General features: G+C 38.6%; 1 non-coding gene across 1 annotated transcript; it reads left to right on the forward strand.

Annotated features, from left to right (window-relative positions):
- The first annotated feature begins 17,238 nt into the window (after positions 1 to 17,238).
- LOC141694001 (small nucleolar RNA R71) lies at positions 17,239 to 17,345 on the forward strand. The gene has a single exon (XR_012563335.1). It is a non-coding gene; the product is annotated as a small nucleolar RNA R71 (small nucleolar RNA).
- The last annotated feature ends 1,352 nt before the right edge of the window (positions 17,346 to 18,697 follow it).

The following is an 18,697-nucleotide window of genomic DNA, read 5'->3' on the forward strand; positions in this document are numbered from 1 at the left end:
CTGTTGTTGTGTGATGAAAGAAGAAAGCAAGGGTGAGCAACAAACCCACCGAAATAATATGTATAATAATTAACAATATATGAGCATTCTCATAGTACTTATGAAAGTCTTGGTCAACCAGAATTGAACCAAGTTTGATATCTTAACGCCCAAGTCGCAAAATATTCAGTATATAGGTATATATACTTTTCAAATCTTGGAAATCCTCTTCCATGCATAATATACACAGAGTTCCAGTTTATAACTTCATAAAAATATCGTTGCAAGGTGATCTCATATATCTAGCCTTGTCTCAACATTTTTCTGAAAATCTTCGTCATGCATAAGATAATCATTTACTAGATATAAGTTGAGATGATGAAGTTAAAAAATACTCCAATATACTTATACCTTTTCCAAATACTACTTGAACTACCATCATTCAAGGTATAATCAATTTCAAAAGTTCATCGCATAGATGAGACTACAAGATAAGACTTGAATAGATTCAATCTTTGAAATATCATTTAAAAGAAATGAAGTTACGAGATACTTCATTAAGTCTCGATATATATATACACCTATATATATATATCTCATACTTTCCTTCAAACCCTCTGTTGTGAAAAGTATAAACAGAGTTATAATAACCAATGAATTTGGAAAGAAGAAAAACTTTGGCATAAACCCGATATCTTGCTGATCAGGCAAAGATACCCATTAAGTAACCTTTTCTACTGTAGATGGATGAATTCCTCGCCGGTCATCACCCTGACCGCATTAGGACCTCGTGTAGACCGTTACCCGGCCACTCACGCGTGGATAGAATGTCCCAGCCTCTTACACCTTCATGGACCGTACCCCGGCTTGTCGCTTATGCCGACTCAATTAGATTGACTTACTTCCCGAACATTGGGCAAGTAATCAAATTATTTCTCAAAACAACAACCTCGTTGTGAATATAAAAAACACCACAGAGCCAGATCCCTTAGATTTTTGAGTGAGTATTCAAGTCCCCTTCGAAAGGGAGATCTTAAATTTGAAAAGGAGTTTTGGGATCCGTTCTAACTTTTAAAATCAGTTTGAAGACTCGAAAACATTTTAAAGAATGTTTAGAGTAATGATGATTTAATAAAATAAATCAGTCCCGATATATTAGAAAATATCTGAATATTATTATTTAAATAATATTCCCATAAAGGATAATATTTATAAAAATAATTGAAGTAGAAGTTTTAAAACTCATACTTGAAACGAATAATAAATAACAAAAGATATACTTATACGAAAGTACGATCCTTATTTGAATAATCGAAAATAAGTTTGATTATTATTCAAAACCATCGAATATACCTTATTCGATTAATAGTTATAGAAATATATATATATATATATATAAATATACATATATTATACTCGGGAATATCGACTCCTGGTTTAGAAAAATGTTCACTTTTGGGTCCCCTATACTAAGGGTATACGTAACTACTGCTTATCTCTAGCATAGGTATTATGCAGTTTATAAGCATTTGAATTGATAATAGAATATCAAGATTTCACAATATGCATATATATACCATATCAACATGCTCCAATATATCGCAAGATTTGCTAATAACAGTCATGAACTTATCTCAAGATAATGCATCAATATATTTACATCACAACAACAGTATAACGGGTAGAAAACTTGCATAAGCATTCTGGGGTAGACTTAAGCTTAGAGTGGGTCCGGTAACCTATCAACAACAAAAAAGCCAGAATTAGACCATGGTCGCTTAAGAAACTAGTCAAAACTCACTCATACACTAACGGTCACTTATACGCTTGACGATTTGCGTTATTCGCTCGCGTACCCTTGGCTCCACTAATTTTAATAAATTAATCGCTACAAATCTTAAGGCAACTCCTTCGTAAATACTCTACCAATTGACCAATTAATCCTACATAATTGTTTCGTAATCCAATTAGTCTTTTAAGGGCCTTAAATAAGGTTTCAAAGTTAAGCGAGGGTAATGATTCGCTCGCGAAATGTCGTTACTTAAACCGGTCGTTTCTCCTAAACCGTACATCGGATCTAAGCGAACGACATACCTAAACGAAGCTTACGACATGATCTAGCTAAACATGGCAAAGTTATAGATTGGTCAGTGAGATTTCTGTCCCGAACACTAAGTATAAGCAGTTGAATGAAAACGGGCATTACGACGGCTATGTTTACACGATTACCAATAATTATACTACTCCAATTCATTACCAATTCACTGCAACCACCCAACCATCAACAATACATCAAACAAAACTTAGATCAAGGAAAAGTCAGTCCCTAATCCCAAGTTTTTCAACTCATTCAACCACAAACAAGACCTATGAACTATAATCAAGATTCATTAACCAAAAACCAAGATTCAATTACCAAATCACTTCCAAATCAAACCAAACTACTAATAATCATAATCCATGCTTCTCATTCAAAAAAATCAACCGTTAAACTTACTAATCAAATAAAGTAAAGGCTAGGGTTTGAATTTTATACCTTCCTTGGTGGGTGATAAATTTTTAGGAAGCCTTAGGGAGCCTTGATCTAACCTCCTATAAGCTTGATCTAGTAAAAGAATTCAAGAACACAAAGTTAAAGTTTTGAAATCACTATTCACTCAAAACTTTAGAGAATTGATTAGCCATGAAATCCTTGAAATCAAGAACTTAGATTCATGGTATAACTAAGTTTATAATTATAGAATCCAACCAAACCAACCTAGGAATATATGCTTGCTTGGATGATGAACTTTGGAAATTTCTCCCGAAGAATGAAGGAGAATGCTTCTTTGATTTTTCTTGGTGATTTGTGTGGTGTTTAGCTTGGTTACATTGTTAGATATATTTTTGATGTCATGTCTAATGATGATTTGTGTTTAGTTTTCATATCTTACTTAACAGGACAAATCAGTATTTAACTTGAAATCAGTACTTATACTGAAGTCAGGAGTTAAGATATCAGAACTTAGGTTATCGGGAGATATTTATCAGGAGATAATATCAGGACTTAAGGAGACGTTCAGATAAGGAAGGCGGCTGATTGAAAGTAAAGAAGATCAAGATAAACATAAGAAGAGATATGCATGGAGAAGAATTCTATGAAGAATAGAATACTTGGAAGAAAAGATAACTAGTTGATATATATTAGGAAGCAGAATTATATTCGATATTAATTAGAAGATTATCTTGTAACTGTGTAGTATATAAACACATCATAGGGTTTATACTATATGTGTTATCTTAATCGAGATTATTATTCATTGTAACCCTAGCAGCTCTCGTGATAATTTGTTCATCACTGAGAGAGAACAGTTCTTTGTAATAGAGTTTATTGTGTTGAATAAATTATGTGTTTTGTTACTTGAGTTCTTATATTCGATTTAATTGTAGTAAACACTGTATTCAACCCCCTTCTACAGTGTGCGTGACCTAACAAGTGGTTTTAGAGCAATCTGTTAACATACATACAGTAAAGATCCAAAAACAATCATGTCTGAAGAAGCACAAACTCCAACCAAGCCCATCAAAACTGAAGAAACTCCAAAGACTCAAATTCATAATCGATATGAGACTATTAGGGTTCCTATACTGAAACCTTCTGAGTATCCCATATGGAAGGTGAGGATGTCTATGTTTCTGGAAGCTATAGATCCAGAATACCTTGACAGAATTAATGAAGGACCATATAAGCCAACCAAGCTCTCTTTTGTAGTTGCAGATCAGCCAGCACAGACTGTACCGAAGGAGATAAGTGAATATACAGCTGAAGATATCTCATCTATTGTAAAGGATGCAAAGGTAAGACATTTGCTGCACAGTGCCATTGATAATGTCATGTCAAACAGGGTAATTAACTGCAAGACTGCAAAGGAGATATGGGATGCCTTGGAGACTAGATGCCAGGGAACTGATTCAATTAAGAAGAACAAGAGGACTATACTCACTCAAGTGTATGAACACTTTGACTCAAAACCTGATGAGTCATTAACTGGTTTATATGATAGATTTGTCAAACTCTTGAATGATCTGTCACTGGTGGATAAGGAATATGATCTTGAAGATACTAATCTCAAATTCCTTTTAGCTCTTCCTGAAAGTTGGGATTTGAAGGCCACAACTATAAGAGACAACTATGCTCTTGATGAAACTACTCTTGATGAAATTTATGGTATGCTCAAGACTCATGAACTTGAGATGGATCAAAGAAGCAAGAGGCATGGGAGAAAGTCAAGGACAGTTGCTCTTAAGGCTGAGGAGGAATACCCTAAAGTGGTTGTCTCAAAGAAAGGCAAAGGAAAGGCTCTCATCACAAAGTCTGATTCTGAGTCATCAAGTCCTGATAGTGATGAAGATTCCGAAACTGATAGTCTATCTGAGATGGACCCTGATGAAGAGATAATGAAGCTGTGTGCTCTTATGGTGAAATGTATCACAAAGATAGCATACAGGAAATTCAGAAGGAGAAAGAAGTTTTCCAGGAAAGAGGGCTTAGGTTATGGAGATGATAAGAATAGTAAAGGAACTATAGAAATTGACCCTATAGTTGTTAAACAAAAGCCAAAGGTAAATCCTGTTAAGTTTGTAGCTGTAAAGTCTGATATTGATAAATCAGAAGTTAAAGAGAAATTAACTTCTGACAAACCAAAACAGGATAAGCCAACTGAAGTTAACATAGGCTTAATGACAAAGAAGAAGTTTAAGCATAAGCTGAAAGATGTTAAGAATGTAAACAAGGTAAATCCACCTAGGAAAAATAAGAATGGAAAGGAAGGTGTGAATAAAAGCAATGATTATAAGCATGTTATAACTCTGGAAATTCTAACCATTTGGCTTCTTTTTGCAGGAAGAATAAGAACATAAACTCCTTACCTTCAAAATCAGGAGTTAAGAGTCAGTCTGTTAGATATAGGCCACAAAATCCTTGTTTTCATTGTGGTAGTTTATGGCATTCCATTTATACTTGTAAGGAATATTATAGTTTGTACTATGATTATTATCAAATAAAACCTTCTTTAAAGAAAGTTAGCATTATTCCTTCTAGGATAAGTTCTGATGCAAAGTATGATATTGTAAATTCTGATAAGAAAAATGTTAACATCAACTCTGATGTTAAATCCGCTGCAAATGTTAACAAACTTAATAAGGCCAAAGGATTCAAACAAGTCTGGGTCTTTAAAACTAATCATTAGTGGTCTTTGTGATTGCAGGGCAACAGGAAAAACATCCTAGTTCTGGACAGTGGATGTTCAAGACATATGACTGGAAATAAAGCCCTGCTATCAAACCTTGTGGAGAAAGCTGGCCCAGGTGTTTCTTATGGAGATGGCAACATTGGAAAAACTCTGGGATATGGCAATATCAATCTTGGGAATGTCATCATTGAAAATGTAGCTCTAGTCTCAGGACTTAAACACAATCTGCTGAGTGTTAGTTAAATATGTGACAGAGGTTATCATATGGATTTTTTTGAAGAACACTGTGAAATTATAAGCAATTCTACAGGTAAAGTTGTTCTGAAAGGATACAGGCATGGTAACATCTATGAAGCCAAGCTTTCAACAAGTACTGATGGTTCTGCAATCTGTCTGATGAGTAGAGCATCAATTGAAGAAAGCTGGAATTGGCACAAGAAACTCTCTCATTTAAATTTCAACAATATAAATAAACTAGTCAAGAAAGATCTTGTGAGAGGACTGCCAAAGTCAGTATTTGCTCCTGATGGCCTTTGTGATTCTTGTCAGAAGGCTAAACAAAGGAAATCCTCATTCAAGAGCAAGACTGAATCATCAATTCTTGAGCCTTATCACCTACTACATGTTGATCTATTTGGTCCAGTAAATGTCATGTCTATTGCAAAGAAGAAATATGCTATGGTCATAGTGGATGAGTTCACCAGATACACATGGGTGTATTATTTGCACACAAAAAGTGAAACTACATCTATCTTGATTGATCATGTCAAATAACTGGATAAATTGGTTAAAGACTCTGTGAAAATCATAAGAAGTGATAATGGCACTGAGTTCAAGAATTTGATTATGGAAGAGTTCTGCAAAGACCATGGAATCAAGCAGGAATTTTATGCTCCTGGAACTCCACAGCAAAATGGAGTTGTTGAAAGAAAGAATAGAACTCTTATTGAAGCTGCACGAACTATGCTTGATAAAGCAAAGTTACCAACCTATTTTTGGGCTGAAGCTGTGTAGACTGCTTGTTTTACTCGGAATGCAACACTTATCAACAAGCATGGAAAGACACCATATGAGATGGTGAAGAAAAAGAAGCCAAATCTGAAGTATTTTCATGTATTTGAATGCAAGTATTTTGTTCTTAAGACTCATCCTGAACAGCTATCCAAATTTGATCTAAAAGCTGATGAAGGAATTTTTGTTGGATATCCACTTTCCACAAAAGCCTTCAGAGTCTACAATTTAAGAACAAGGGTTTTCATGGAATCTATCAATGTCTCTTTTGATGATAAGAAGATTACAGGACTTGAAGATTTCAATGATCATGATCAGCTGAGATTTGAGAATGAAGTTTAAAATTCTGATTCTGTAAATCCTGACAGTCTAAATCCTGATATTACAAACTCTGATGGGTTAAACTCTGATGTTATTGAAACTGTGGTGACTATGCCAAAGGAAAATACACCTGTGCAGGGGGAGCATATTGAAGATCCAACCACATCTCAAGAAGCATCAGAACCAAGAACAGGCTCTTCAAGTTCAGATTCATCAAATTCTGATGGGGAAAGTTCTGATAATTCTGGAAACTCAAATTTTGATAATTCTAGAAACTCAAATTCTGAAGGATCCAACTCAGAGAGCATAATTTCAGGGGGAGCATCAAAAAATGCTGATGGAGACAGCATGGATCATGGGGGAGCATCCAGTTCTAGAAATAATCTTCCATCTGCAAGGAAGTGGACTAAAGCACATACGCCTGACTTGATTATTGGAGGTCCTGAAGCAGGTATAAGAACTAGAACAGCAACATCAAATGAATGTCTCTATCACTCTTTTCTTTCTCAGACTGAACCAAATAAAGTGGAAGAAGCTCTTCAAGATGCTGATTGGGTGCAAGCAATGCAGGAAGAGTTAAATGAATTTGAAAGAAATAAAGTCTTTGCCCTAGTGCCAAGACCAAAGAACAGATCTGTTGTTGGTACAAAATGGGCGTTCAGAAACAAAACTGATAGTGATGGCATAATTACAAGGAATAAAGCAAGGCTGGTTGCAAAAGGATATTCTCGACATGAGGGAATTGATTATGATGAAACATTTGCACCAATTGCTAGATTGGAAGCCATAAGGATATTTTTGGCTTATGCTGCTCACAAAAAGTTTACAGTCTTTCAAATGGATGTAAAAAGTGCTTTTCTTAATGGAGAATTAGAAGAAGAAGTATATGTTGAACAACCTCCAGGTTTTGTAGATTCAAAATTTCCTCATCATGTCTACAGACTTGATAAAGCACTTTATGGCCTTAAGCAAGCTCCAAGAGCATAGTATGAGACATTAGCTCGGTTTCTTCTGGAAAGTGGATTTAACAGAGGGACTATTGACAAAACATTGTTTTATCTCAACCATGGAAAGGACTTACTTTTGGTGCAGATATATGTTGATGATATCATTTTTGGTTCTACAAATGACAGACTTTGTAAAAGGTTTGCCAAGCTAATGCAGTCAAAATATCAAATGAGTATGATGGGAGAACTTAGCTATTTTCTGGGCCTTCAAGTCAAGCAGAATGAAGAAGGAACTTTCATTTGTCAATCTAAGTACAACAGAAATTTGTTGAAGAAATTTGGAATGCAAGACTGTTCAAGTGCATCCACTCATATGGCCACTGCAACAAAATTGGATAAGGATACTGGTACATCAGTAGATATTACTGATTACAGAGGTATGATTGGCTCACTACTCTATCTAACTGCAAGTAAACCTGATATCATGTATGCTACCTGTCTTTGTGCAAGATTTCAAGCAAATCCAAGAGAACCTCACTTAACAGCTGTAAAAAGAATTTTCAAGTACCTTAAGGGTATAACTGATCTAGGATTATGGTATCCTAGGGAATAAGACTTTAAGCTAATAGGTTACTCAGATGCAGATTTTGCAGGATGCAAAATTGACAGGAAAAGCACAAGTGGAAGCTGCCAATTTCTTGGAGGCAGATTGGTTTCTTGGTTTAGTGTTAGGGCGAAATCACGCGCTAATAATACACGCAAATATACGCGTTCGCAAGTAATATAGAATACTTTCTAGTTCGTTCCCACAGAGACTCAGACTAATTATGCTCAATTAAACTCACTCACCAATGTATGATTACTTCTCAATGTTAAGACAATAACACTTAGAATTGATTAACTAATAATTAACTACAATTAACTACGACAATTAAGCACTTAATTAATAATTCGAATTAACAATATTAAAACACTCATGAGATCACAACTTCATTACTACTTCCTTCAATAGTCATTGTTATTACCCTTAGCATGCAACAGTGATGATATTAATCGAATAACACAAAACTGATAAAAGCTAACTTTCATTGTACTAATACCATTCTACCAAACATCCACAATTAAGATAGAAGTTGAATAGGCATCAATTATGTTGAGTCCTTATGTCTACAGAAATTGACAACATAACGATTTAAGCACAAGTTATTCCTTTTGATTACACAGGGCGAATAAAACTGTTAGAGTTACCCACTAATCATGCATACTCGTACATGAACCTATGATAGCATGGAAAGTTCTAAATCTCAAGATCCACCGTCGCTTCACAAGAGATTAACACCCTATCTTATATGTTCGCGACGCACATAAGACGAATAAGCACAAACAATACTAGATATCATACAATCATCACACACTAAGGTTTTAAACAACTAACTAAAGAATTCCATAGTAAATCCGTTACCACCCCATGATCACGATTAGCCCATGATAGCACTCATCGTCATCATGGGTTCATATGAAAGCATGATAAATAAACACAAGAGAATAATAACTAAACTAATTATATTAAACCAGAGTACGTCACAAGAATAAATAGGTTCAAAGTAAAGAAAACTAGCATCCAACGTTATAACGAAATAAGAATCACAAGAAAATATGTTTCCTCTTCGTTGCGGTGTGCTAAAACGGTCTTCTTCCTTATCTCCTTCGCTCCTTGATAAATACTACGATCCAACCTTAGTGAAACGTCTCTGAAATCTACATATATAGGAGCCCCATAAAACCCAGATTACTCAGAAGTTGGAAGCCAAACAGAATTAGAAGTCTAAAATATTAAATCTGAAATTACGACCCTGCGCGGCCGCTCAGCATAGGTGAGCGGGCGCTCAAACCCCTTCTGGAAAAATGGTCTATTTTGCTCCGTTTCTTCGCTTTAATCTGCTCCTATCTTCCCACTTGCAATGCTGAACATATGCCAAGGCTTATTATTGATGAATTCTCCCCCGAAATGCAACTAATACCCTGAAATGCACAAACACTAGAAAAACGCATCAAAAACACAAAATACTTGATTTCAAGACACCAATTTAAGCTATTATAAGACGTTCGAAGTGGTATAAACTGCCACTTATCACACCCCCAAACTTAAATCGATGTTTGTCCTCAAGCATCACAGACTCAAAAACAAAATAAAAACATGCATGAATGCAATCTATATGAAATGCATCGATCCCCCTTACTACGACCAAACCAACCAACTTACGACATCTCAACAAATGCAATTAGGCGAATAAAGATCAATTGAATCATACAGACTAACATACAGCCAGAAACGTGGTGTGTGCAGATGCTTAACAGATATGCTTCGGAACTAGATTAATTATCATGACTCAACTATCATCAAGGCAATCGCATGATTATACAAAGAATAAAAATTCTAGGCACAAAGTGACTTATAACACTACAAGAATCCTGGAGCTTATTACGGAACCATGCTTTTTATTTATAACAACAAATGCTTATTTGAGCGTGCAATGAGTGAGGTCCACAAAAGACTTATACAATGGCATCCATGTAGCGAGTGTTAGGTTAGCGGATCCCAAACTATAAAAGCCTTAGGTCACTAGGCACAAAGTCCCCTAAGAACTTAATAACTCGAATACCAAAGAGCCCACTCGTGATCAATTATGCGTTAACTCTTTATTTTTTTTCTTTCTTTTTTTTTCTTTTCTTTATTCTCTTTTTTTTTCTTTCAACTTTCTGAGCAAGTGCGTTTCGCTCCATCTTGCTCAACCCTAGACTACTCGCATAAAATACGAGCCTGCTACTGGCCATTTGACGGCTAGCCACAATTAGCAACGAATTCCATTTTTTACTCCATTTTTTTCTTTTCATGCCTTTTATCACTAAGAACCTATTATAAATTTCTAAACATAATAAATAGATTAACCTCGAAAACCATCAAACCATAACAACAATCTAGTCCTTAAGCATTCTCTAAGACTTAGTGAAAATACAAGTGTTTCTAGCATGCATATCAACCTACACGACTCAACATAACTTTAACGCTATCACTACACTCGCATCAATATCACGAATCAATTGGTAAATCAGCGCAAAAGGGATCATGGTAAATGCATGAGCTACATGACATGATAAATAAAGCTATAAATAATAATAAAAAACTATATGGCAAAAATTATGCAATTATATGAACTAAACTATCATGAATATGCAGCTATATGACACACACACAAAATATTCCTTAACTACCACCCCCAAACTTAAAATCTTCATTGTCCCCAGTGAAGGTAGTAGAAAGGAACACAGGGTATACCTACTCGGAGAGATCATCATCATCATCACCCTCAGAGGGTGGTGTATTAGGAGGCGGATATGCAGAGTCCTCACCAAAAACTGGCCACTGGATGTCAGCTCCAAGGCCTCGAAAAGCAGTCCCTAGTGCAAGGGTGAGCTCCTGAGCAAACCTGCTCTGCATCTCGTACATAGCATCCATCCTCCGTGACAGCCTCCTATACTGAGCATCAGCCATCCCAGCACCCTCCTGAGCTCTAGAAGAACCAGCCTCATCACGTCTTGGCCTTGCCATGGTAGCACCTCATGCTGGACGCCCTCCTGGAAGACGATAACCCAACCCATGCTCTTCGGGCTCACCACCGGTCCACTCCTGCATCGCATACAGAGTCCCGGAATCAATAGGAGCGGCCGACAACTGCAACTGCTCATGAGAGGCCACTGAACTCCCACCGCTCGGCAAAGCTTGGTAACCGTAGATGTATAAGGGATATTCATGTGCTTAGATCCCCTCAAAAACTTCAGAATTCCTTGGTAGATGAACTCACCAAGGTCCACATAGTACTCCTCATTCAAAATTCCCCACAACAACTGCACTCTCTCAACTGTGACCTCATGTGCATGCGAAGTAGGCAAAATATTAGCACAAATAAAAGCATTCCATGCACGGGCATACCTATTCATGGCGATCGCCGAAAACTGACGATACTCATTAGTTCCAGTCTTGAAGGTCCAAACTGTGTCCGGCCTACAGAGAGTAGCACAAATCAAATCCAAGTCAAAATCCTCAGCAGTCTTCTCATTCCAGTTCTCCTCCGTGGGTTTCCTCTGTCTCTGCCCAATCACACGGCGAATCACCGCTGGGTGATAATCAACCGTCATCCCCCGGACCACAGAATACCCATTCTTCTCAGCCTTCGCGTTCGCATAGAATTCGCGAACCACGCTCATCGGCACTGCTTCAGGCGACTCATAAAAAGCTATCCACCCCTTCTCAGCAATCATAGGTAACAACTCACCATCCCTCCCGGATGGCAAAAATCCCCTCTCCTTCAAAATTGGCTTCCCCAGAAGCCTAGTGTACTCCTCCTCAGCAGCCCTATCATTCAAACGAGGCCTCGCAGCAGTACCCCTCGAGGAATGAGCAGTAGGGACAGTGCTGCTGCTATCGATAGTCCTTGCTCTCTTGGGTGCCATCGAAACTGAGTAAAAGTGCTTGAGATTTGTGTTTTTGTGTTTGGGAGAGAGTTTAAGTGTTGAAAGTGTATGGGAGATATATGGGATAGGTGTATGTATATATAGGGTATGGATTAGGGTAGAATTTGATTAGGAGTGGGGTTAAGGGTTAAAATCATGGGATAATGGGGAAATAGGTCGTGGGTTTATGGGCTGTGTTTTGTGTTTTTTTTATTTTCTGATTTTTTTGGAATTTTATTGAACTAAAAAAATTTTCTCCCAGCCGACCCCTGAGCGGTCGCTCAGCAAAGCTGAGCGGGCGCTCAGCTTGTTGAGCGGTCGCTCAGCAGAGCTGAGCGGGCGCTCAGGAGGCTACTGGAAAAAAAAATTCTGGCCCAATTTTTCTGATTTTTTTGTGGATTTGGATAGGTTATTAACTTCTAAGGGTTCCTGTAACAACAAATCATGGGTTGCCTCCCACGAAGCGCTTCTTTTTCGTTATTAGCTTGACGTTGCGTACCTGCCTCAAGTTGGCAATAAAACGGCACTAACCACTTCCCGGTTTGCCGTGTCCCCATAGTAGTGCTTCAAACGCTGACCATTCACCTTGAATGCTTGGTCCGGATCAGTCTCAAAAATCTCCACCGCTCCATGTGGAAACACAATTTTGACAATGAAAGGTCTAGACCACCTTAATTTCAAATTCCCAGAAAAAAGTCGGAGACGAGAGTTGAATAAGAGAACTTGTTTCCCCGACACGAATAACTTAGGATGTAGCTTCCTATCTCCACCTTTTCACCTTTTCCTTGTACATTTTGTTGTTCTCGTATGCTTGGAGTTGAAATTCATCAAGTTCATTAAGCTGAAGCATTCGCTTCTTTCCAGCTGCATCTAGATCCAGGTTCAACTTCTTCAATGCCCAATAGGCCTTATGCTCAAGCTCCGCATGTAAATGACATCCCTTACCATACACAAGTTGAAACGGGGACATCCCAAGTGGAGTTTTGTATGTTGTTTTGTAAGCCCAAACAGCTTCATCGAGCTTCAAAGACCAATCTTTCCTTGATGGACAAACAACCTTCTCTAAAATGCGTTTGATCTCTCTGTTAGACACTTCCGCTTGACCATTTGTTTGTGAATGATAGGCAGTAGCAACTCGATGATTCACATTGTAGCGCTGCATCATAGAAGTGAACTTACGGTTACAGAAATGCAGCCCTTCATCACTTATGATTACTCGTGGCATTCCAAACCTTGTGAAAATCTGCTCATGAAGAAAATTCAACACTGCCTTTGCCTCATTTGTCGGTAGAGCCTTGACTTCTACCCATTTTGAGACATAATCGACTGCCAGCAAGATGTACTGATTGTTGCAGGACGAGACAAAAGGCCCCATGAAATTGATTCGCCAAACATCAAAGACCTCGACTTCAAGCATCACATTTAACGACATCTCATCCTTTCTCGTAAGATTTCCCACTCTTTGGCAACGATCACACCTTAAAATAAACTGATGAGCTTCCTTAAACAAAGTAGGCCAGAAAAAACCTGCTTGCAAAATACGAGCTGCCGTCTTCTCACCACCATAGTGTCCACCATAAACTGTGGAGTGGCAGTCTCGTAATATCCCCTCCTTCTCATAGAATGGGATACATCTCCTGATGATCTGGTCAGCTCCCTGTCTAAACAAATACGGTTCATCCCACATATACCACTTCACCTCATACAAAAACTTCTTCTTTTGAGCTGTGGTCAAATTAGGAGGCATTATATTGCTGACAAGATAATTCACAATATCTGTGAACCATGGCTCTTCCTCCTGAACTATGAACAACTGCTCATCCGGAAAAGATTCGTTGATCAATGTCTTATCATGTGAAGTAGAATCGGGATTCTCCAATCTACAGAGATGGTCAGCTACTTGATTTTCAATACCTTTTCGATCCTTGATCTCTAACTCAAATTCCTGTAGTAAGAGCACCCAACGAATGAGTCTCAGTTTCAAATCCTTCTTGGAAACCAAATAGCGAATGGCTGCATGATCAGTGAATACTGTCACCTTTGTCCCAAGCAAATAAGATCGAAATTTTTCAAAAACGAAGAATATAGCCAAGAGCTCCTTCTCAGTAGTGGTGTAGTTCATTTGGGCCCCATTTAAGGTCTTGCTAGCATAGTAGACCACGTGAAAGAGATTATTCTTGCGCTGCCCAAGAACTGCACCCACCGCATAATCACTCGCATCACACATCATCTCAAAAGGCTCTGTCCAATCCGGTGCTGTAATAACTGGTGCAGTGATCAAACTCTTCTTAAGAGTCTCGAATGCCGTCAAACATTCATCATCAAATTTGAAAGGCACATCCTTCTCAAGCAAGTTGCACAACAGCTTAGATATATTCGAAAAGTCCTTGATGAAACACCGATAAAAACCCGCATGACCAAGAAAACTACGGATTCCTTTCACAGAAATAGGTGATGAAAGATTTTCAATGACTCCCACCTTGGCTTTGTCCACCTCAAGACCCTTTCTAGAGACCTTATGCCCAAGAATAATGCCTTCACGCACCATAAAATGACATTTTTCCGAATTGAGCACCAAATTAGTTTCCACACACCTTTTGAGCATTGCACGAAGATTATTCAAACATTCATCGTACGAGTGTCCAAAGACGGAGAAGTCGTCCATGAACACCTCGACATTATTCCCAATCATGTCAGAGAATATAGCCATCATACATCTCTGAAAAGTGGTCGGTGCGCCACATAACCCAAATAAAACTCTGCGAAAAGCAAACGTGCCAAATGGACAAGTGAAGGTAGTCTTTTCTTGATCCTTTGGTGCAATTCACATCTGATTATACCCTGAGTAGCCATCTAGAAGACAATAGTACTCATGACCAGCCAACCTGTCAAGCATCTGATCAATAAACGGAAGAGGGAAGTGATCCTTCCTCGTGGCCTTGTTCAACTTTCTGTAATCCATGCATACTCTCCATCCTGTGACTGTTCGAGTGGGGATGAGCTCGCTCTTCTCATTTGCTACCACAGTGATACCTCCTTTCTTAGGTACACATTGCATGGGGCTCACCCAAGAACTGTCAGAAATAGGATAAATGATTCCTGCATCCAGCCACTTCAGAATTTCTTTCTTCACCACCTCTTTCATGATAGGATTAAGTCTGCGTTGTTGCTCAACAGTCAGCTTACTACCCTCCTCTAGTAGAATCTTATGCATGCAATATTAAGGTTTGATCCCTTTGATGTCTGTTATGGTCCATCCAATAGCCGATTTGAATTCTCTCAAGATCCTTAAGAGCTTGTCCTCCTCACTACCTGAAAGGTCAGATGCAATAATAACAGGTAAAGTAGATGCATCACCTAAAAAAGCATACCTCAAGTGTTCAAGCAATGGCTTAAGCTCCAAGGTGGGTGCTTCCTCAATTGATGGTTTGATCTTTCCTTCAGCATTTTTGAGGTCAGAAGCACCAAGAGATTCAAATGGCATGTTTAGCTTTCACCTCCAGGGGGAAGCATTAAGATATTGTAATTGCTCATTGCCATCCTCATCATCACTATCAAAATCCCCCACTAAGGCCTTCTCTAATGCATCAGACAATAGCATATGATCGAGTTCTGAAGTAACCGCAGAATCAATCAAATTCACTTTTAAGCACTCCTCATCTTCTGTAGGGAATTTCATTGCTTTGAATACATTGAATGTCACATCCTGATCTTGCACCCTCATAGTAAGTTCACCTTTCTGCACATCTATCAAGGTACGGCCAGTAGCCAAGAAAGGTCTTCCCAAGATAATGGGAATCTTCTTATCTTCCTCGAAATCCAGAATAACAAAGTCTGCAGGAAAGAAGAGCTTATCCACCTTGATTAGCACATCCTCAACTATGCCTCTTGGATAAGTAATAGAACGATCAGCCAATTGGAGAGACATGTAGGTGGGCTTTGGATCAGGCAAATCCAACTTTTTAAAGATCAACAATGGCATCAGATTGATGCTTACTCCCAAATCACAAAGGCGCTTGTCAAAAGACAACTTGCCAATGGTGCAAGGAATGGTGAAGCTACCTGGATCTTTCAGCTTTGGAGGTAACTTTTGCTGCAGCACAGCACTGCATTCTTCCGTTAGAGCAACGGTCTTAAGGTCATCCAGTTTCACCTTCCTTGAAAGAATACTCTTCATAAACCTCGCATAACTAGGCATTTGCTCCAGAGCCTCAGCAAAAGGTATATTGATGTGAAGTTTCTTGAACACCTCCAGAAACTTACCGAACTGCTTATCCAGCTTTTGTTGATGCAATCTCTTAGGGAAAGGTGGTGAAGGATAGAGCTGTTTCTCCCCTGTATTACCCTCAGGCAGAGTGTGTTCAACAGTAGTCTTCCTTGGTTCCGCCGCTTTCTCCTTTTGCTTAGCTTCTTCATCTCCAACATCAGCTTCTCCTTCTTTTACTTTTTCAGCATCAGCAACTTTTCCAGACCTTAAGGTAATAGCCTTGACTTGCTCTTTAGCTTCCTTCCTGCCTGGCACTTCAGTGTCACGGGGAAGTGTGCCAGGTTGACAATTGAGCACTGCATTGGCTATTTGACCAATTTGATTTTCCAAGGTCTTGATCGACACCGCCTGACTCTTGCACAACAGCTTAAGTTCCTCAAAATCAGCACTAGTGGGTGCAGCTGCACCTCCCTGTTGAGGATATGATTACCTTTGAGCATATTGTTGCGGTTGTTGGAATCGAGGTGGATTGAACTGCTTACTCACACCTTGCTGATATGGTTGCTGAATAGCATTCTGATTATTACCCCAGCTGAAATTTGGATGATTTTTGTTGTTAGGATGATAAGTAGCTGGCACAGGCTGCTGTTGTCACTGATAATTGTTCACATACTGAACAGATTCGTTAACAAGAGAACACTGATCTGTAGCATGAGAACTTGCACAAAGATCACAGACCATAGCTATCTGATTCACTCCATAGGTTGCTAGAGAATCGACCTTCATAGACAGCGCTTGGAGCTGCGCTGCAATAGTTATGGCTGCATCGACTTCCAGAATACCTGCTACCTTCCTAGGCATCATCCTTTGAGTTGGGTTTTGATGCTCATTTGCAGCCATAGTCTCAATAAGATTATAAGCCTCAGTATAGCTTTTGGCCCACAATGCGCCTCCAGCTGCTGCATCGAGCATGGGCCGAGATTGGGCCCGTAAACTATTATAGAAACCAGTGATCACCATCCAATCGGGCATTCCATGATGTGGACACTTTCTCAACATCTCCTTGTAGCGCTCCCAAGCTTCGCACATAGATTCTGTAGGTTGCTGCGCAAACTGAGTAAGAGCACTCCTCATAGCAGCAGTCTTTGCCATTGGATAAAACTTCAGCAAAAACTTTTGCTCAAGATCTTGCCAAGTAGTGATGGACCCCGCTGGTTCTGAATGTAACCAGTCCTTAGCCTTATCCCTCAAAGAGAATGGGAAAAGCCTCAACTTGATAGCCTCATCAGTCACACCATTATATTTGAAAGTACTGTAGATCTCGACAAAATTCCTTATGTGCATGTTGGGGTCTTCAGTCGCAGCTCCTCCGAAAGAAACAAAATTCTGCACCATCTGAATAGTGCCCGACTTGATTTCAAAGGTGTTAGCCTGAATAGACGGATGAAGAATGCTTGACTGAATGTCATCAATTTTAGGCCGAGAAAAGTCCATAAGAGCTGGATCTGCCGGAACAATACGATCACCTATGATTAAAGGTTCTTTCTGCTCACTTCCTGATTCTGAATCTTCAAAATCTATCTTTTCGAGAATATCAAGAACTTCGTCTGTCTCCTCAGCTGTATCTAAAGTCCTCTTGCGAGTACGAGAACGAGTTTGCATAAACGCTCGCTAAAGTACCTGAAACACAACCGGAAACAATAAGTAACACGTCTTAATCACTAAGTCCTAATGACCAATGATGGTAAGTACATAAACTAAACAAATACGCCGAGTCCTCGGCAGCGGCGCCAAAAACTTGTTAGGGCGAAATCACGCGCTAATAATACATGCAAGTATACGTGTTCGCAAGTGATATAGAATACTTTCTAGTTCGTTCCCACAGAGACTCAGACTAATTATGCTCAATTAAACTCACTCACCAATGTATGATTACTTCTCAATGTTAAGACAATAACACTTAGAATTGATTAACTAATTATTAACTACAATTAACTACGACAATTAAGCACTTAATTAACAATTCGAATTAACAATATTAAAACACTCATGAGATCACAACTTCATTACTACTTCCTTCAATAGTCATTGTCATTACCCTTAGCATGCAACAGTGATGATATTAATCGAATAACACGAAACTGATAAAAGCCAACTTTCATTGTAATAATACCATTCTACCAAACATCCACAATTAAGATAGAAGTTGAATAGGCATCAATTATGTTGAGTCCCTATATGTCTACAGAAATTGATAACATAATGATTTAAGCACAAGTTATTCCTTTTAATTACACAGGGAGAATAAAACTGTTAGAGTTACCCACTAATCATGCATACTCGTACATGAACCTATGCTAGCATGGCAAGTTCTAAATCTCAAGATCCACCGTCACTTCACAAGAGATTAACACCCTATCTTATATGTTCACGACGCACATAACACGAATAAGCACAACCAATACTAGATATCATACAATCATCACACA

The sequence above is a fragment of the Apium graveolens genome, chromosome 10, assembly GCF_009905375.1.
Source record: "Apium graveolens cultivar Ventura chromosome 10, ASM990537v1, whole genome shotgun sequence".
NCBI lineage: Eukaryota > Viridiplantae > Streptophyta > Magnoliopsida > Apiales > Apiaceae > Apium > Apium graveolens.